Source organism: Python bivittatus, unplaced genomic scaffold (assembly GCF_059951505.1).
Source record: "Python bivittatus isolate LINGU-HERP-01145 unplaced genomic scaffold, Pbiv_v1 ctg000080_np1212, whole genome shotgun sequence".
NCBI lineage: Eukaryota > Metazoa > Chordata > Lepidosauria > Squamata > Pythonidae > Python > Python bivittatus.
This window is the reverse complement of record NW_028277035.1, coordinates 39,281,218-39,302,821: the sequence shown is the minus strand read 5'-3', so window position 1 is coordinate 39,302,821 and position 21,604 is coordinate 39,281,218. Positions and strand designations below refer to the sequence as shown.

General features: G+C 38.0%; 1 long non-coding RNA gene across 2 annotated transcripts in view; it reads left to right on the top strand.

Annotated features, from left to right (window-relative positions):
- The window catches only part of LOC148216672 (uncharacterized), a 33,891-nt gene extending 15,800 nt beyond the window's left edge, over nucleotides 1-18,091 (top strand). For both annotated transcript variants that reach the window (XR_015794800.1, XR_015794799.1), the window contains 2 exons: nucleotides 3,183-3,328; nucleotides 10,074-18,091. This is a non-coding gene — a long non-coding RNA (uncharacterized LOC148216672). The remainder of the gene's footprint in view (nucleotides 1-3,182; nucleotides 3,329-10,073) is intronic.
- Nucleotides 18,092-21,604: the final 3,513 nt, after the last annotated feature.

The following is a 21,604-nucleotide window of genomic DNA, read 5'->3' as shown; positions in this document are numbered from 1 at the left end:
TGACTGGGTGGGACATGTTGATGTAATGGGGGTGAGATGGTCCCTCAGGTAACCTGGACCCATGCCATGTAGGGCTTTAAAGGTGATAACCAACACCTTGAATTGGACCCAGAAGCAAACTGGCACCCAATTCAGCTCCTGCAGCAGAAGTGTTATATGTGCCATCCTTGGGGTACCCAAGATTGTCCACGCGGCTGCATTTTGAACCAGCTGTAGCTTCCGGATACTCTTCAAGGGTAGCCCCATGTAGAGCGCATTGCAGTAGTCTCTGTCAAAGTTGGAAACATTGAGGAAAATTGAGTTGGATTATATGACTTAGGAAACCAGAATGAAGTAGGAGAACCATTCTGCCATTCCAAAAGGATGCTTCTATACACAGAAATCACCAGATGGAGTACATAGAAATCAAATTGATGTATTATTGCAAAAAGAAGGTGGAGAAGCTCAGTTATAGCATCAAAGATATGGCCAGGTGCTGACTGTGGAACACATTATGAACTGCCCTTGTGCAAGTTCCAAGTTAAGCTAAAGAAGAAGAAAGTCAGTCAGTTTCCATGATATAATCTTGAGCATATACCCACAATTTTCAAGGAGAACATCAGGAATTGCTTTGAAGTGCTGAACCTCATTGATAGAGAACCAGAAGAATCATGGAATGAACTTAAAGAAGTTTTTAAGGATGAATGTGAAAAAAGACTGCCAGAAATGAAGAAAGAGAAGAAAGCAAACTGGATGTCAGAACTAACCATGGAAATTGCCAGAAGAGAAGAGAAGCCATAGTCAAGAAAGATAAACATCTCAGAACGGAACTTAATGAAGAGTTTGAGAGAGCTGTTAGAAAAGACAAATAGCACTATTACAATAACATCTGTAAAGACACTGAAGATGAAAACAGACATGGAAAAACAAGGAAAGTCTTCCACAAGATCTCTGAACTAAGAAGGAAGTTCCAACCTCAAATTGGTATGCTAAAGGACTCCAATGGACAGATAGTGACTGACTCAAAGGAGATAAAACAAAGATGGAATGAGTATACTGAAATACTGTACAGTAAAGATGTCAACATCCAAGATATCTTAGAAGATATTTCTTTCTTACAAGAACCCCAAGTACTATAAGATGAAGTTATATCAGCCATTACAGTTGGAAGGCTACAGAAAGTGATGGAATACCTACAGAAGTAGTCAGAGCACAGTGAAAAAAAAAGGACTAAAAATAAATATCAATAAGACCATATAAATATGATGAATGAATGAATGAATGAATGAATGAGAGAAAGAAAGAAAGAAAGAAAGAAAGAAAGAAAGAAAGAAAGAAAGAAAGAAAGAAAGAAAGAAAGCAGTCAAAAATATGCTGCAGACCAGCACTTGGGAAAGCAGCCACAAAAGTCTTGGAAAAGATATTTAGATGCTTTGGTATGTGGACTTACTTCTTCCAACCTGTTGGCCACTGTGCCATTCTCAGGATTTGCTGGGATAGTTTGGTTAGAACTTTACAGATTCTTCTGTTGCTTGCCATATTTCTTTAGATATTTCATTAGCTGCTGTAGCCTTCCAACTTGGTAATGGCTGATCTAACCTCATCTTCTAGTACTAGAGGTCCTTGTAAATAGGGAATATCTTCTAAGTTATCTTGGATGTTGACATCTTTACTGTACTGTATACCTCTACTACAGAATTTCAGTATACTGTTTCCATTTTTATCTTCCTTGAATCTTTTATCATCATCATCACCATCATTGTATCCCATCTTTATTTTGTACAGTTCAGAGTAGTGCACATAATGTTCCCACTCTCTATTCTCCCCACAACAAGAACACTTTGTCTATTGGTGTAAAATACAAGATTGGTTTACCATTGTTTTCTGAGGCTTTTGTTGTTGCCATTAAAGTGATTGTTTGCCTCCAACATCTTCCTATATCATTGTTGCCTAACTCAAGGGCCTGCTTGCTTTAGCTAGGCAGCTGGGATGTTCTTCATACCTTGGGTAACCTTGCTTGGACTATTAACTCTTGGTGCACACCTCTGGTGTATTTCACTTATTCCTCCCAAAAACACACTCTACCCCCACCCCCTGCCGTGATGAGGCAGCACAGCAGGGCTTGAGGGGGATTTGTGATTTAGTAGATGCATAAATCAGCAATTGTGGCTTATTGAATAAACCATGATTAAAAGAAACCACAATGTAGTGCAGTGTGTAAACCAATCACATATTCCATCTGCAAACTCTGAGCTCATTTAAAAGCTGCTGTTTATTACAGAAACTTTTGGACTTCAATGACTTTGTGATGTCTTTGGCTCTGTTTCCTCCTGAGGGCAATATTCTAATTGTTGCCATAGTAAATTGCTTTAGTAGAGAACACATGAATTGCCTCATGAAGCAAGATCAATGGTCCTTCTATCGCTTGCTCTCCAATAGCAGCCAATACTGAAGCAATAATCTTCCTTAATGAACCTAATTTGGCAGTGCTGTGCCAAGTGGATGTTCGATTTTCACATCAACTGATACACCCCCAGAACACAAGGAATGGAAATTATTCCATCTATTGCTTATCCTATTTAATTCATAACCACAGAATCCTTATTCAAAACCCTGTGATTCTAAAAACTATCCATATTCAGCAATGATAATAAGGAAATTAATCCAGTACAGACAAGTGAAGCAGGAGACAAACACTATTAAATGAATAGCATGAAACAGTTTTTCCCATAGAGGGGGAGATGTAAAATATTGTGGGAAGCCCACAAAGAGTAGAGCACAATTAAAGCCCAAAGGGGGGAAAAATGAAGTGAACAGAAGAGTTGAGAAAAGAAATGATTTCAGATGAAAGACAGAAAGACTAAGAACTCAAATTTTTATTCCACACACCTATATACCAGTGACATGCAGATAAATTCTGCATTACTTTCATTCCAGTCTTCATTCAGTTTGATTAAAGACAACTTGTTTGAAACATTACTTCAAAGAACAAGATATTTGGGTGACATTTTTTATGAGTAGAAAGCACTTACTGTTCTTCATTATGAGATAGCTTAGAGGGGTCTCTGTGTCTTTCATTCTACTTTTTCTTTCTCCCATGGTCTGCAGCTTCCCTGAATTTTCTTGTTCAATTATCAATTCAGTTCAATTCATCAGGGAAGACATAATACACTTTGAAGGAATTCTTCCCTTGACTTTTTCAGATTGCCAGGTGTAGCCAGCCAGAGAAGCTTCGGGGGATGGAAAGATTGGCAGCAGAAAACAATAGCATCACTTTCATCAGCAAAGGAAGTCCAAAAATATCACCAAGAGAAATTCAAAAGAAATTAACAAGCATTCTGAGAACAAGGTAGGAAAGCAGAAGACTCTTGTAAACAGCAGCCTTCGTAATACTTATTAGTAAGTGTTCTAAACTGTCTCACTCCAGAGGCTCTAACAGTGTCATGAAGTCTGATATAAATATGAAAGTGGCAGCATCTGTGTGATGACACTCCCTTGTACATGTTGTTATTTGCCTCCCTTGGCATCCACCAGGGAGCAAGGGAGGCAGGGAACTGATGACACTGGCATCATATCATTGTGTAAATGACACAGTTATATAATTGCATCATGTGTTTAACACAAGGATGCAAGTTACATCATTTGTGTGATGATGTTATGTTGCACCTTTAATCATTTTGATGTTATCATGGATTGTTATTTATGCTGCTGGTCGTCTCCTATCAAAATATTAGTTACACCTTCCCTTGCTTAGGCTCTAAACCCAAACAAGACTAACCATCTGCTGCCACTGGCTGAGGCATTGAGATGTTATAAAGTAATATATGACAAGTTGGTATTAGAATTTGGACATCATACTGATTTTGTTAACAGAACCAGAACTTCATAGTACTTATGAAGATAGAGGCAAGTTGTATTGGGAAGTAGGAATAACCTTGAGGAACAGGAGAAAGAGCTGCAACCAAAGCAAGGGTAAGAGAAAAGAAATCTGGCAGGGCAGAAATGTAATTTGAGAAAGCATCTCAGTCATGACCCTCCCTAGTTCTCATGAAGATAAAGGGAGGGAGGGGAGAAGCACATTCAGATTTGCAAGATTCTGTTACTGTAGCCTTATAATAAAGTAGTATTAGCATTCATATCTATGGTTCCGTTCTGGAGATGGAGCCCATTTACTATTATACATGTTGTCCTTTTGAATCGTGATATGGTACTTCAAGGTTAAAACATTGTTTGAGCTGCTTTTCTTGGATCAAAAGCATAACAAGATCATATTTCAAGATGAATAAAATACAAGAGAAAGGGGATGCTCTGCAGCATGCAGATAGTACATCTTTTGAGAAAAAAAGCAAATTTATAGAACAAAAAATCTCCAATAATACTGCTTACTCCAGGAAGATATCGATGATGTGTTGATTCATATCTGATACACAGTAGAGTCACGGTCAGATTAGAAGTGGGGAAATTACTGTATATTCTTTGTTATAATCACAGTCTGAATTTTAAAAAGTTAATACTGGATTTCTTAGTATCTTGGAACGATGTACTTATTGCTGTATATATCTGACATGACACTAGGTGTCTTCATATTACATATAGCTATCTACCCAATTTTCTAGTTCACATGACTTACTGAACCATCAACTCATCATAAGAGCATAATTTAATGCTTTACATTAAAATGTTGTTGACTAGTTTGTAGTTGAAAGTGTTGAGTAATATGACCAAAGAGACTGAAACTGAGAAAGAAAATGGCTCTTGGAGAACCCACAAAAAGTGAAAATGAGAGCAACTTCCCCCTCAATGAATTTCAATCCCAAGAAGTTAACTAGTGCAGTCCTAAATTCAAATAGGATTGGATTTAGAAACTGGAAATCCAAACAGGATTTATTGCAAAGTAAAATCAAAGTGCTGTTGACTGCCTCTCAACATTAAATGCTGGACCTAATTGTTGACCTACAAGATGCCTGTTTTAGGACTATTCCTGTTGTCTATTTAGATCAGACACAAAATGTATGTATGTATGTATGTATGTATGTATGTATGTATGTATGTATGTATGTATGTAATTGGTTATGGCTGCCCATTCCAGAAGACTCTGGCAGCTCACAACATCAGATTATATTCTTTAAAACTTAATAAACTTAAAAACAAAACATAACGTACAGATAGTCCTTGGGTTATGATGGCAATTGGGACCAGAATTGTTGTTGCTAAGCGATACGGTCGTAAAGTGCAATGTCACAAGACTGCATCGCTTAGCAATGGCAATCTCAGGCAGTCCCAGTTGCCGTCGTAACCCCAAGATGCATGGGTTGTTAAAGAGGCAGAAGTCCCAGGTAAGGAGAGTGGAGGCATCGCAGTGGGGTGGGGGTGGGTGCAGGGGGGTGAGGGAGTCCAGGTGAGGCCCTGGGAAAGCCGGTGGAGGCTACGTGTGGACAAGGTTATGTGCTGCTGGTGGGAGAAAAAGCGGGAGTAACTTACCAGAACAACTTGTGACCTTCCCTGCCAGCTTCCCCATTGACTTTGCTTGTGGAAAGCTGGCAGGGAAGGTCACAAAAGGTGATCACGTGACCACAGTTCCCTGTGACATAATCGTGAGCCGGGCACCTGAGTGCTGAGATCACAATCATGTGACCATGGGGTGCTGCGATGGCTGGAACTTTGAGGACCAGTCATCCGTCCATTTTTTCAGCACCGCTATAACTTTGAACAGTCTCTGAATGGACATAAGTCAAGGACTACCTGTAATAGAGAGCCAGTTTGGTGTAGTGGTGAAAGTGCTGGCCTAGAAACCAGAAGACTGGGTTCTGGGCCTCCCTTAGGCATGAAATCTGGCTGGGTGACTTTGGGCCACTCTCTCTCAGCCCAACCCACCTTGCAGGGTTGTTGTTATGGGGACAATAGGAGGCAGGAATATTAGCTATGTTCACCAACCTGAGTTATATAATATATATAAAAATGACCTGGACTAAAAAGCAACCCTAACAATAAAAACAAAAACAAAACATGACTGGGGCTCCACAAACACATTAACTCCAGGCCTGGGAACATCATTTCTATTTATTGTGGATGTATCTGGCAGTGACTTGGGTTCAGCATCCCCAGAGGTCTGAGCTCTGAACCTCAGGAACATACTCACTTTAGAAATACAGGGATTAGTAACAATGGTTGGCCCTGAAAAAATCCTTTTTTTTTTTTAAGGCAAGTGTTTGATCAATATATGTAGCTTTAACACACTATTGGTACGTTTTGTAAATTGCTTGACCTTGGGGGTTAAATAACAACAGCTAATTCCCAGTTAAATGCGCTCCGGAATGCAGAGCAATTATGGAATTCATCCTGCCTTGTTGGAATATAAATTCTGCTACGTGATTAGAAGAAGTTGGATGCTCTGAGAAACTAAACTCTTACAAAAGTGGGATACTTCTTCTGAATGAAATCCAAGTAAGAATACATACCTCTTCCCACGTTTTTCCCTGAGGAGAATATCAGTCTCAATAACTTTTACAATAGCCATGTGTTATTAAGCTCTTAAAAAGAGGCCTCATGAAAGGCTCACCATGGGGCAGGAATAAAAGCTTATTCACTCCTATACTATGGTCGCCTTGTTTTCATTACCTGTGCAATTGCCAAATAAATAGCTTCTGCATTCTCCAGTCAAATGGCAAGAGCAAGTATGTTTCATGGCTTATTATAGTTTCACTTGGTATAAAATAGTGTTTCTCAGCCTTGATAACTTTAAGATGTGTGGACTTCAACTCCCAGAATTTCTGGGAGTTGAAGTCCACACATCTTATAGTCACCAAGGTTGAGAAACACTGATATAAAGAATAGGCAACCTTGTGCCCTTCAAATGCTCTGGGGCACAACCCCTATAATCCCTTGTTATTTGGGGTAGAAGGGAATTGAAACCCCAAACTCTAGAAAGCACCATCTTGTTCCTATCTGTATATAAGTGCTGGCTGAAGCATCCAGCTACATAAACAGCACCACTGCCCTGTATGTCCCCATTTTTTCTCCCAGTTGCACAGCTGTATGAGTTTCCTCCAACAGTAAGTGCTGGTTTAGTCTGGGTTTCACAACTGCAGCCATGTTCATCTGCACTCAAGGTCCCACGAGGAAGATGTGATCTTCTAATAGTTTATGTTGGGTTTTTATAGGGTAGGGCAAGTTAAAAGAAAAGCAAACCGAAGACCCCAGTCCTCTTCTTGGTATTGGTTCCAGCAACAGGATTGTGACTGATTTCCAAAGAACACTATACTTTTGGAGCTCTGGCTATGTGGGACATGCTGCATCTGTAGAAAAGGAGTAGTAGTGGATTTGTCTCAAAGGTGGGAAATGAAAAAAAAGAAAATCATAATCTCCATACATGTAGTAGACATCTGATATGGGGAGGGATCTCATAAGAATAAGCTCATCGAGACTGGAATCTCTTTGGGTGAACCATGCCAAACTGATGACACAACCAAAAAACAAAATCAAACAAATGAACAAAAAAAAACAGTACTGCTGCTGCTGTGGTGGCTGGGTAAATACCTTCCCTAATTATCCCTATGTCATATTATAACACTACTACCTGAGCAGTTCTGTTCCTTTTGCAGAGGCTGCTGTCATTATCTTATTAGAAAAAGGAAATGCCTGAGACCATGGAACCATATACCTCTGGGAATGGGGGAAATATATGGGGCCAAGCGCTATAGCAAGATCCTGAAAGCTGAAGACCCACATGCTTAACCTGGTGGCTTTCAGATGCATTGGTCCACTACTTCCCTGGGTACCATGGTCATTAGAAAAGAATCCTTGGCAAATTTGGAGATATATTTTCCAAAAGTCCCTTTTTCTCTAATGCAAAAGGAAATTTTTTCACCAGAACTGTACCCTATATGTGAGTAACGAAGAACGTCATGTGAATATAGATTCGGTGAGAAGAGGTACTTCTTCACTTCTCATTGGTTTTGATTAGTAGTGAGTCTAATCAGTCCTGTAAATAGTACATTAATTTCTGGTGAGCTTCCTTAGACCTTTCCCAGTCCCCACGTGCTATATCTGCCTTAATGAACCCTTTTGTATTCTCCCTGCATTCTAATTGGGAAACACTGGGGACCTTCCAAGGCAGCCAAAAATTTTAGTGCTTATCATAATTAACTGTGATGCTGGTGATGCATGAGCACACATGTTTCATTAGTTTGGTTAGGCTCCCCATCACACACAGAGTCCTCATCCAGTTTCTTTTGTAATGTACTCTTCATCTTCCTGGAGGGAAAAAGGATGGGATTATTGCTATAGTACATGCAGCTTCACTTTGTATAATTTGACACCCTCAGGATTTATGTCACTTGGGGTTTCTTACTTGGCAAGAACCCTTCCCTCTAATGGGTATGCATTAAGTGAGCCATGAAAGACAGACAGTAAAAATGGGAAAGAGAGACCCAGGATGGTTTGGAGTATTACCCCACTAGGAGCTAGTCCCTAAGCAAGTCAGATAGAGCCACTTCTTTCATGAAGACTGGTGGACCAGCCTTCTCCAGGTGGCAAATTGTGCAAAACAGCTGGTTTAGACCCTAAACTTGAAAAATATATTATTGTTTAGCAATATGTGTAAGAAAGGATAAACCTACGCAGTGATGTGTACAGGGAAGTCTTGTGTTCCAATCAATGTGTGCAGCTGAATATTCATGGGGTGGGAATGCACTCGCTTCCTATTTGTCCTTAGCAAGCAGAAACTGGAACTGTTTTCCCAAGCAGAAGGCCTGGCTGATTTTTGAAGAAAGACAGATCTTTGGAGATTATAGGAAGAGCTCTGGACTGGGCAAAAGCCCAAGTTCCCATAGTCCAAAGCATTCCCCATAATCTCCAGAGATCTTTCTAAAAAATGAGCAATGCTGGGCACACCGCTTGGGAAAACAGTTCCAGTTCCTGCATGCTAAGGGCAAGTAGGGAGTGAGTGTTGCAGTCTTTTCTCTCACCTTTTTGTTTCTTAGGAAAATCTTATGTATTTTAGTGAAATTTGCTTCAAAGTAACTGAACATAGGATTAAAGTTTTAGCAGCCATTTATGTATCTGTGTCTGTATCTCCTGGCATTTAAATTGGGAATTTCTTTGCATTAACATCTTGATTTCTAGTTTGTTGCTAAAAAAAAAATTCAGTTGGTCACTCGAGAAAATTTGTAGTACTGGGAAAGGAAGATCTCATTTACTTATTTACTTAAAACAGCAGAGTTCCTTTTGTATCTTGATTTTTCAATTGTAATATTTTCCAAGCATCACCTAGAAGTCATTGTGCCAATACTTTGTAGTTATATTTTCCAAAAATAACAACAAAGTATTGGCACAATAACTTCTAGGTGATGCTGTGTGAAGCCCTGAATATGAATATATGTGCGTTCTGATGTTTGGCTTGCCATGGTGTTGACTTCGTCAGAGCAGATCTGAAAATGAATTCGGCAAAAGATGTCACGTCTCCCTGTATTGCTTGTGTTCAGTGAACAGAAATGCTATGACCACTGTATAAATGGCAACTGATAACTTTTCTCCTTATTTAAATTATTGGGATGTTTATACATTTCTATTGTCTCTCCCATCATTCTGGGTTAATATATGTTACATCATGCCAGGATGCTGATGTTCTCTAGGTCTATTTTGTGATTTGATTAGTACCTTAAGACTGCTGTTCAGCCAGTGCTGATTGTCCCTTATATTTACACCAAGTGTTCATTTCTAAAGCAATTTAACAGATGTTCCACATTTGTTAATTTGGGTTAATTACAATACTTTATTTGATATTAGTAATTATTCCTGACAATTTTGGTTTGCAAAACTATCCATTTTACTGGTAAGTAGGCATTTGGGACATGTATATACAATATGTGTGAGTTAGTACAGTGACTGCAAATGTAAAGTCAAAAGTTTGCAAATCATTTAATCGATCTATAAATCACTGAAAGAAATGGGTAGGCCAGTTCAGTGAAATTATCTATGGGTTGAGTAGGAAATATAAAGTCTTGAAGTATAAAGTACTCATAGGTAAATACCTCAAATGCTTTACACCCATTCTATGTTCTGTTGACATTTATTTTGTATCTTCTGTATCTTAGGTGTCTGATTCTTAGGCATTAATGATTCTTAGGCATGGGACGCGGTGGCGCAGGGGCTTAATGACGCTGGAGTTTGCCGGTCAGAAATGGTTGGCACTCCAGCGGTTCGGGCCCGACTCCGTGGGACGGGGTGAGCTCCCATCCCTTGTCCTAGCTCCTGCCCACCCAGCAGTTCGAAAGCTATTCCATCTGTGAGTAGATCAATGGGGACTCCTGTTTAGATGGGAGGAACCGGCGGTGCTGTGCGGGGGAGAAAAATACCGATGCTGGCCAAACTCCGAATGCAGCCGGCACGAGTGATAATCGATGCGAGTGGCGAGAAAGATCTTCGGAGGAGGAAAAAGCCCGGATGACCCCCCAGTGACCACTGCTGGTCACATAGTGCAATATATATAGCATTGTAGGATTTGTAATTGTAAGATTTGTCACTGTTAGGATTATATATACTTTGTGAGCTGCCCAGAGTTCCCCATTGGGGGGAGATGGGCGGAGAATAAATTGAACGTATAAATAAATATAAATAAATAAATTACTCGATTCACACTTGACTCATTTGAAATGCTAGGTTTGGGATTCCTGTCAATTAACATTTTATCTTGAAATTGATTAGGATTAACACCTGGACATCATAAGCACTGATCAAGAGGGTATTGGTGCATGCAATGTATTAGCCAAAAGTTATCTAGGAAAAGTCAGGGTACCCTTCAATAACCTACTTTAAGCAGCAACATGTATGGAGCAAGACTTGGCATCAGATAACATCTGTAACACTTCTGTGCCTGCCATTGCTGGGTACATTTCACTGTATCAAAAGAAGCCCTCTGGTAATGCTATAACTAAGTATAGTTTTTCTTTGTGAATCATATCTCTCATGTTTGTCCTGTTCAAGCTTCCATGTATATTGTGCTCCTGCATCCCAGTTCTCATCAACAAGAGGTATTTGATCAGGCACAGATAACTAAAACCTTCTTGGTTTTGACATAAACCCAGTACTTGGCCCCCTTAAACAATTCAGAAAATGGAGACTGACCATTCTAGTTCTTCAACTCCCATGTTAACCTAGTACTTCATCCTATAACATCATTCTTTAGATCAGTGATGCACAACCAGAGGTCCCAGGGAAGAGGTGGACTTCCAAAATTGGGAGTGCCACCTCCAGAGACCTAACTTTGAATATGATAGGAAGGGGGAAATGCTGAAAAAGAAAATGTAAATAGAACACTATCATTTTTTGTATGGGTCCTGGTCTGACAAACTACTTTCTGTAGAATGATCCTTTGCATGCCACTGAAAGGGCAAATATTCCCTCTATCAGGGAAAAAAAATGTACAATTTTGTGTGACATTCCAGTTGCAGAAGTGAAGAATGGCTCCTGTAACACAAAGCAAATGGTTATCTCCAAAATAAATGTGATAATGTTCCAATGAAGCTGAGTTCCTTAAGGACATGCAAAACAGATTTCTGTTCCTCCAACAATTAATAGAAATTGTTGTCATAACCATCTTACCCACAGCACCCATGGGTACAAAACCAGTCTTGTGCTGATTTCCATGTATATAATAGAAATCTGTCAATGCACAAAAGATCCAGCTTTGGCAGAGAGCCATTACATTAAACAGCTTGAGCCATCCTTACTTCCAACCTGCAATGAAATGCACACAACTATTTGACTGCAAACTATCATAGTTAGACGTGGAAGTAATATGGATAACAGCAGTTGTCCTCCATTCTTTCTCCAATTGTTTCTACCTGTCCTACCGGGTCTGGCAGGAGAAGCATGCTCTGGGTGCTAAGGAGGGCCTTTTCTGCTGGAGCATTCACCCTATGGAACATCATTCCATCTGAGATTAGGTTCACCTCAATCCTGCTGGCCTTTTGCAAGGTCCTAAAAACTTGGTTTTGTGCCCTGGCCTGGGGCACCGGATGTGTGATAGAGCCCATATAATCTTCCTGCCAATTTGGAGTTCTATAGTATTTCTGTTTTTGGTTCCAAGGGCACAGAGTACATATTCCAGTTTCCGTGCTCCAAGTCAACACTTAGCAGAGACTCACTGGCTGCTTCTGTTTCATTAGAAGTAATATACCGAAATGTAGTTACCTTACAGTGAGGCACAGCAGAAAATGTAGATTGGGTTCATGACCATGCTAATCATAGTACTGAATAAAACATGATCAGATTAATTCACGCAACATGCTAGCCCAAACAAAAAACCATTGTGGCCTGATGTGTGAACCCAGTCACAGCGATGATATGAAATCTGATGCATTGACTGGAACTGAGCCAAACGATGGAAATGGGACAATTGTAGAAGTTCCATTAAGCATATATGCAGTAGGTTGCAAATGTTGCTGATGTTTCACAAAGTGATCCTTTTCAGATGCTGGTGTAAATAATCATATGTGACTACCTTTGGATTTCTGTATTTAATCATTTCTGAGTGGTTCAAAAAGGGTACACAGTGCAATCTACAATTTACAGATTTGAAACCTCAATGAGCAGAATTAAGAGCAGGAGAAAACTACCTCTTTTAAAAAGAGAAGAAAGTGAATTTGTTTAAGTTTACTTGAAAAGGCCAGACACGGTAAAAAATTATAACTACTTGCATAAACCTATTCTCAGTGGTCTGGGAGCTACTACAGAAGAGGCTTTAACTTTTTTCGGATGGTATATATAGAAGAGTCTCCAAAAACTGATCCTATATATAGGTTTTCATCACATGTTACCTTAGCTCAGTGTTTCTTAAACTTTTTTTCTCTCAGAACCCCTTCCAACTTTTAAAAATTATGGAGGACCCCAAAAGAGCTTTTGTTTGCATGGGTTATATTTATCAATATTTACCATGTTACAAATTAAAATTGACACATTCATTGCCACTATCACTTCTCACAACTGTTTGATGGGGTTTTAATATTACATTATTTTTCAACATAGGCTGGCAAATAATTTTGATTTCGCAGACCCCTGAGAGGGTTTTGGGGGACCTCAGGTGCCCTAGGACCACACTTTAAGAAACACTGCCTTAGTTCATATGTCACTGTGATATTTTTACAAATTGCATATAAGCCTTGCCAGTAGTAATACAAATTCAGCCCAAGTGACTTCTATGGGGACTCTTATTCAAACTAAATGTTGCAAAGATTCAAAAGGAACAAGAACTCTATAGTGGAACCATTGATAGGGATAGGATATTAGAATCAAATACCAAAATATCTTTTTAATACCCAAACAAAACCCAATGCAGGTCCACAGTCTCTCTTCCTCCAGAGAAAAAGAGGTAATTCTTGCTTGCATCTTTGGGGTACGCTCCAACATTTGACCACTGGCAGGCCACAAGCCAAAAGGACTGTTTTCATAGGAAACAGCCAGTGTAAAGCAAGGGAGGAAAGAAGGGAAAATAAATAAATAAAAGAATTCCAAACGCTGAGGTTGGATGTTAAAATTAATTCCAAATTCACAGTCCAGAATCCAAGTTCAACCTGGTTTTGGAGAACTATAAAATTCCTGCAGCTGGCTAGGATCTCCAGTTAAGTAGAAATTATGATTCAGGCACATTGCCATCATTGTCTGCGTAGTAGTTGCAACCCATAATTAAAATGTAGCCCTGATTAATGATTTAGAGGAGCAGCCAAGCACATACATACATTTATTCAAAAGTACCCAGATAGGCATTGAATATTGTTCACATATTGTGAACCACTTTTATTGGGCAGAATGTTTGCTTAGAATAAAAGGGTCATTCAAGCTTGTAGAAGGGATCAGATACACTCTTATTCATTGGCAGAGCAATCCTGAACACAGGGTGGGGTGGGGGGTGGGTGTCTGAAGCTAAGGCACCATTGCACTCGTTCATGCAGTTCATTATGCTGCGATTAATTCCAAGGATGCTGAGCCACAATGACTGCAGATAAGAAGAGGCAATTTTTGGCCAAATTCTTTTCAAGGGAGTTAAGAATGCCATCTTGAGGTTGGTATAGTTTTTGAGCCTGTTCAGGACATAAGAGGGATCAGGCTGCCTACAGTACTTTTCCAAAGTCCCGTCCTTGTCAGCCTGTCTCTCTCCCCTCCTGACTGTTTACTGTCTCTCAGCTGACCTCCCTGGGAACTAGAATTTCTCCATAAATGTCTTTGAACCACACACAACCTACTCTCAACCTTGGGTCTGAGACAGAGTGAAAAATGAGAAGAAACCTTAGAGACACTACTCTGAGCTTCTTAGAGGAAGCATGGGAAAGAAAGATAGCTAAGAATAATTTAAAGTTGTCTCTTCTTCATCAAGCTCAAGGGAGAAGTTATTCCTTTTGCACTATTTTATGAGAATATATATATATATATATATATTACACCCCCCCACACACCATAATTATACACATGCATACACATACACACACACAATTGGCACAGCCTGCCCTGTAACTAGGGTTGGTTTGAACCATTTCTCCAGCCTCCCCCTCAAAGCTGGTGTGTGGGGTAGCAACTGGCCTGGGCATCAGTTCATTTTTTCCTGTTATTATCTAATTCAGCTCTTGATTTTTTTCATCCTTGGAATTAATCGCAGCATAATGAATTGCATGAACGAGAATAACGTGAATGGTCATAAAATGGCAAAGAAACGGAAACTGTAAATTGGACCGCTACTTGTAACACACCCGTTTTATTTGAATCACTCTCTAAGGGAAGATTATCAATTTTATTTGCCTTTTCTATCTTCAACTTTTATTGGGCTGTCTCTCGTGGAAAGATGGAGTGCATGGGCCATATGTTTCAGGGATTTGTTATCTACTTATTTTCACTGCCATTTCACTCCTGGTGCCTGCTTCATCTGCTGAAATGACAACCTGCTCATATTTTACCATAAAACTCCATAAAGTACCAATTCACTTTTTTAGTGCTAAAAATAAATGTTCCTCTCTTGACTTATGTAATGAAAATGTCTTCCTCTGCACTGTTTCAAATTACTTTGACATATTCAATCTTGAATTCAGTTATCAAGAACAACAATTAGCATACTTTAAAAAGGCATTTTTTAAAAAAAAAACAACAACAGCAGGGGAGATGTCTGTAGATTTGAGATTTCAGCAGCTTCACTCTTTGCAGCAATAACATAGTATCACAAGGATCTTTCTTTGCAGTTTCTTCAGAAGTGAAAGCAACATTTTGGGAGTTTTATAAAATACATCCATTTTATTGTTTTCTTTTCTTTTACATTCCATTTTATTTGCATGTTCTTGTTCTTTATGAGTGTTATTCCAAAATCTGATTCAAATTAATTTCTAGCTAAGAGAAATAAGATGTATAGTTAAACATTATTTTGCTGGCTTGCTCTTGTTTGATGTTCAGTCAAATCATTACTAATATATGAATTTGAAGTGACAGTGTTATTAACAGTATTTATTGGTTTTAACTGACTTTGTTTTTATGAGTATTTTATTGTCTTTATTGTATGTTACCAAGGTCATGAGAATAAGCAGCAAACAAATGACAATAAATGCATAAATTAAATCAATATTCCAAATTGTAAGGAAAATCATTGTTTTAGCTACTAGACAATTGTGATTAATAACATCCAATGAATAAATCAATAAACAATAGCTAGACAAGAGTTTTGTCTGTATGGTATCATATTGAAGGGCACTGTTGTGACTGCTAAGTGCATAAATACAGGTAGATAAATTAAAGAATTTTAATACAAGGAAAACTTGAACTAGGAAGGGGGAAAACTGCAATTTTCCTATCTCTAGGTTCACATGTCAAGACAAGACCCTTTCATCCAAAACTACCATAATCCATAATATTTGTCCTCAAAACTCTTTTTCTTGAAGTGCTTGAATATGAAGGAAAACCAAAATAGATATTCATGTGGCATCTTCTGCACAAAGGTTCATTTCTTTTCTTTGACTGGGCAGGACAAGAAAAAGGGAATTCCCTAAACTTTTGAAGTTGAACAGTCCAGGATTTCAACAATCTTGCCCATTTCTCAGTAGGAAGCTGGAAGGTTTATGAGAGGCTGTCTTGCTTCTTGAGCGAAACCTAGATTCTTGACCAAAAAAATCACAAATATTGGTTTTCCTGAGGGTTTGGCCTATGGTTTTTCATGTTCCCCAGGCAGTCAGGGCAAGGTCCACCTTAGTCTAATATTTTGTTTCTCACAATGGCCAACTGGATGGCTCTTTATGCTTTATGCAAACAAGAGATGGAACACAGCTCTTTTCTGTCACTGTTTCCCTGCAGCTGGTTTTTGAGGCATCCTATCCCCAACAGACAATAGCATTGTCTTAAGACTTAGCTCTTGAAAGACCTGTCCCCCAAGAATCTATTCCATCTCTTTTTAAAGCCATCAAAGATAGTGCCTATCAACACACTTTGTAGTAATTAATTCCATAGGTTTCACTGTGTGAAGAAGTGGCATTGTGTGAAGTAATCAGCTTCTTTGGATGATTGTTAGTCCTAGTGTTATGATTGGCACAGAAAACCTTCCCCTTCTCCACTGTCTCCGTGCTATGCAAGTTTTATACACCTTGATTATATCCCTGCTCAGCTACCCTTTTTCTAAGGTAAAGAAACCTTCTCGTTGGTTTTTGTTTTTTTGTTTTTTTGGTAAGAGTTAGTAAGAGTATAAATCTGATCAACCATACCAAGAAAATGATTGCCAAATTTAATGATATCTAATGGGTACTCTGACAAAGGAGATGCATTAATTTTACAATAATGAATAAATATTCAGCAATTTCTTAATGGGGCTAGAGATATTTCTTTATGGAATAAAACCTGATTGATAGGCACCAGTATTAACTTCTTTTTATTCTTTGTTTTGTTTTATATATTTTTAATGTATTTTACTGTTTTTAGCTTTGTTGTACACCGCCCAGAGTCGCCTGTGGTGAGATGGCTATATAAATTGAAATAATAATAATAATAATAATAATAATAATAGTAGTAGTAGTAGTAGTAGTAGTAATAATAAGTCAGGTCCAGCCCAAGAACAACGATGAAACAGTCCAGTCTAGTACAGTTCCTTTGTTAGCTTACACCTTATAGACAGAATCTTGCCATACTAAATCTATACTACAGCAACTAGTGGATATACCCTGGGAGATTCTAGGGAGTGGCTATCCTGAATCTCTTACTCTTCTCACGCTCCCCTTGTGGACTGTGTTGCCTCTTGTCTCCTTTCCCCTCCTGGAATGCACCCCCTCCTTCCTGATAGCCTTCATCTCCCACATCATATATTTTTTTCCAAAGATTAGTTTAAGTTTACTTTCCTATGATTGGGCAGTAATTTGGGATATAATTTAGTCTATAAGTAAAGAAATAGGTCTATAAAAAGTTAATTCTAGCAGATCTTTTCCTGATTTGGGGATTAAAATTATTTTAGAACTAGGATAGTGGACAAGGATACATTTGAAGTAATACATTACTTATTAATAAAAATTCAGGTATGAATTTAAATTCTATATAAAATTCACCCAATAAACCATTCAGACCATTCATGGGGATTTTTCATTTTGAAAACTTTTGATTCCGAGAATGGGGAATTTAATTTTTGGGCATCCATTGAAGATGGTTCTGGAAGATTCAATTCATCTAAGTACTTTTTCTACTGTTGGATTTGTAGATGTGTATAGAAATATTATGACCTTTAGTAACTTTTACTGGTTTTACAAACTTTTTTTTCTTTTTTGAATTTCTTTAATAGTCTTGAATTTAGTACCAACTTCATAATATTTTGTTTTAAAAATAAAAATAAAGTAGAAATTTTAGCTGTTTCTAAAAGCTCTTTTCCTTTGTGATTGTTTGTATACAGTATATTTATGTTCTATTACATTCTACTCATAAGTTCTTGATATCTGAATGTAATGCATTTATGACTTTCATAACATTCTTTTTAATTCTGATCATTTGGCTTATACACTCACTTCTTATCATTGCCTTCATGGTGTCCTATCTTGTTGTTAACAATGATTGCTTCTCACCATTTTAATTTTTTTTTTTTTAATGTCAAAACCTGAGCTTAATGTTGTTTCACTTGGTTGGAATTCAAATGCCAAAAATGAGTAAATGGGATGGTTCCATCTAAATTACATCCTAAAATCAATGGAGCATGATCTGAAATATGCATTGGTACAATTTCTGTTTGCTGCAGTTGATTCAAAAATATCTTTGAAGCTCAAATATAAACTATCCTTGAATGATATTAATATGTAAATCCTTTCATTAAGGGATTCATCGTTCCCCAAATACCGATGAGTCCATACATTTGCATAAATTTTACAGCTTCTTAAATACTAAAAGTTGCCTTCCAATTTTATGAAAAACTGTTTAATTCCCAGGTATACCTGCATCACTATTTAAATAATCCTTTAGAATCAAATTTTCCCAGCCAAGTTTACTCAGATCTTTTTATTTAATTCTTTCAATTCTGGTTTAGTACATTTATAATGTTATATTTTTATTAAAAACTTCTCTTTAATAAAAATAAATCTATCTTTCGGAATCTTTTCAATCTTAGCTTATATTAGCCTTGAATAAAATGATCAGATCTCTTGACTTATCAGTGCCTTCTGCAAAAAATTATCTTCCAAACTATTTGTCCTTGATCCTTTCTAACATATGTTTCCTATAATATAATCACAGAGGAGTTGAGAGATCTTAAATAAATTTAATCTTTTTTTATCCCAACCTCTGACATTCAAAGAAACAATAATTTATTCTGTAACACTGAATCTTCTTGTATTTCCCCAGACTACAAAATGTTCTTTTTACTTATTTTCTTCTTGGAGAGTTACACCAATATTCTATGTATGTATGTACGTACGTACGTACCTACGTATTTATTTATTTAATTTATATGCCACCCATCTCCCCCATCTATTCTAGATGTCCAGGGTTGTCTTCTGTTAGTCACTCAAGCAGTATTCTGTTTTTTAATAATTTTTTTGTTAAGGAGTTTAAATGCTTTCTTTCTCTGTAACTTAACAGGGCTAATACTGTACATTAAAAAAAAAAACAGCATTGTATCTCTGTTCCACTTTATCCCTTCCAGGTCATGAGCTCTTTGCCCATTTTTGTTTCTCACGTGGGTATTTGCAAACTTTATTATTTCATCTCTTTGCATATGCATTTGGGTGAGCCTCGAGGGGAAAAACCCTATGGGCATGTTGCACATCTTTCTCTGAAAGTTGAAAGTCTAGCAAAGGGCATTAATTTTGGAGATAAGTTATCCATTTAAATCAGTCTTTTCTGCATTTTCTCTGATGCCTTTAAGTCTCAAATTATTTCTTCTATTCTGGTCCTGGACATCTATCAAATCTAATCTAATGGCTGTAATTTTGGGGGGAAGTTTTCCAATATCAAGCTCATTTTTCATAGCAGTGTCAAATGCTTTACCAGCCATCTGAGTGACCTCTGATATTTGATAAGACATTCCTTTCAGTTGTTTATTAATTTGTTCAAACTTACCCACCAAATCCTTTCATATCTCCTTAGCTGACTTTTTCAGCTTTCCTTAAGTTGCTTAAGCATATCTTTCATTGAATCAAAATCCAAACTCTTTCCAGGACTGTGTATAATTTTTGAGCACCCTCTCGAGATAGGAAGTGCCGTTTCTGCTGTATTAGTTTGTCTATATAAGCTTTAATTCCTCTGCTTCTTTGTGAAGTTCCTTTTAAAGATATCTTTCTTATTTAGCCTTATCACTTAGCAGGATTCCGCCCAGATCCAATGGCTAAAATTATTGAAAGAGCTGGTTCAGGAAGAGAGCAAATGGCTCAGTGTGCCATTTTTACAAGTGGCTACCCACTCTCCCTCTCCCCCCCGCCCCCCCTCCCATAATTGAGGTTTTAAAGAATCTCCAGTCATTATGGAGAGACTTGGCCCTCTTTTCAGTCTCTTTTTCACCAGCCCCCTCCTTTTGAAGAAATTTCTCCTTTTGTAGCCCTGTGTTGAATCCTGCTTCTGTTTTCCACTTACATGTATGCTATATGGAATAACATTATGGCTACTATTTCTGCTGGTTCCACATCACTTTCATCTCACACTGATAGTCACCATGTAGGATTAAATTTAGGGTTGCCTTCCATCACTTTGGCTCCAACCCTAGTTGTTCTAGGGCTCAGTCATTTAGGTATGTAAATATTTGGCTTCTTCGTTGTGGCTTGAGCAGAATTGTGCTTGTGAAGTCCTCTATTAATTACAACAACTTCCTATACACCTGCACTGACAGGAGGGTGTTGGACTTGGCTTAATGGCCCCTTCAAACTCTATGATTATATTATATTACTTTTCTGTTAAGAAAGTTATATTGGTATGTTCTGAACCAATATGCTTTTGTTTTTTAAAAAGCTCTATGCAAACCTCAGGATATCATACTCTCTATCTTGGGAAACTCTCAAATAATCCTTCACCAGGTGCTGAACTAATTTGATTCAAACTCTATTGTGTATTTCAGTTAGTCTAGTCCTTTGTGCTTCTGATTGCTAGAAAAGCTCCGGCTTGTGAACTCTAGACATCTGGTGGCAAGTGCTGGCAAATTCCTTCTTCAGTGCTCATAGAATGTAATGATGAGAAACACTTGTTCCTCAGAAAACTTCTCCAACATTATAGCAGTTCCAGATGGCATGTGATATAAAATCTCATGGTCGAAGATGACACTACTCTGAAATAGATTACCTACTTTGGATGTTTTGTGATGATTTCATTGGTAGCTGGACCAGTCTAATCTATAGAAGATTGCTAACAGAAAAATAATGTGTTTTGCATTTGTCCTTTGTCTGTTAAACATGGATGAGAAGGAAGGATTGACTCTATTCTACATGGAGATTAAGTTTCACAACAAATGCAGAAAGGGCACACAGTAGTCAGAAGTTCTGTTTGAAGGTCAAAGTCAGAAGACTAAATGAATAGATTAAGAGAAAATGGGAATCAAGACCTAAATTCAGAACATAAGTCATAAATCAATCCAGATGTCAAGGTAAATGGATAACACTATCTTTAAGGGACACTGATTTATGATAATTGAATTCATGCAGCTTGACTGAGGTTGGTAAAGCTTTTATAGCTAACATTTCTCTTGGCCCTCCTCTATTCCAGCTTTCTGTTTCACCTAATTTCAGGAAGTCTCCCCTCCCTCCGCCACTAAGTTTGTGTCTCAAATTCCACTTCTGGCAGTTAACTCATGTATGTGTCCACTTCTGCGGCTCAGCAGCATTCCAGATTATTCCAGCTCAAAATCAGATGGCTTTCTTATCAGCTGTTCTTGGATTAAATAATGGTTCTGCTCAAGCCACCTCTTCCAGTTCAGCTATATTCTGGCCTCCAGTTCAAATGTCTTGATATCATTATCTGTGCCTAGAAACAATAATCCTTCCTGAATAGTCTCTCTTCATCCCGACTCATTTAAATCAGACTGATTTATGATCCCCTCAGTTTCCTCATTCCATATCTGTATTTCTAGCAAAGGCTTGGAAAATTTTTGACATGTTGATGGAGCAGTGACATAGCTCTAAATAGCTGATATTCAAGTGCTAGAAATGGG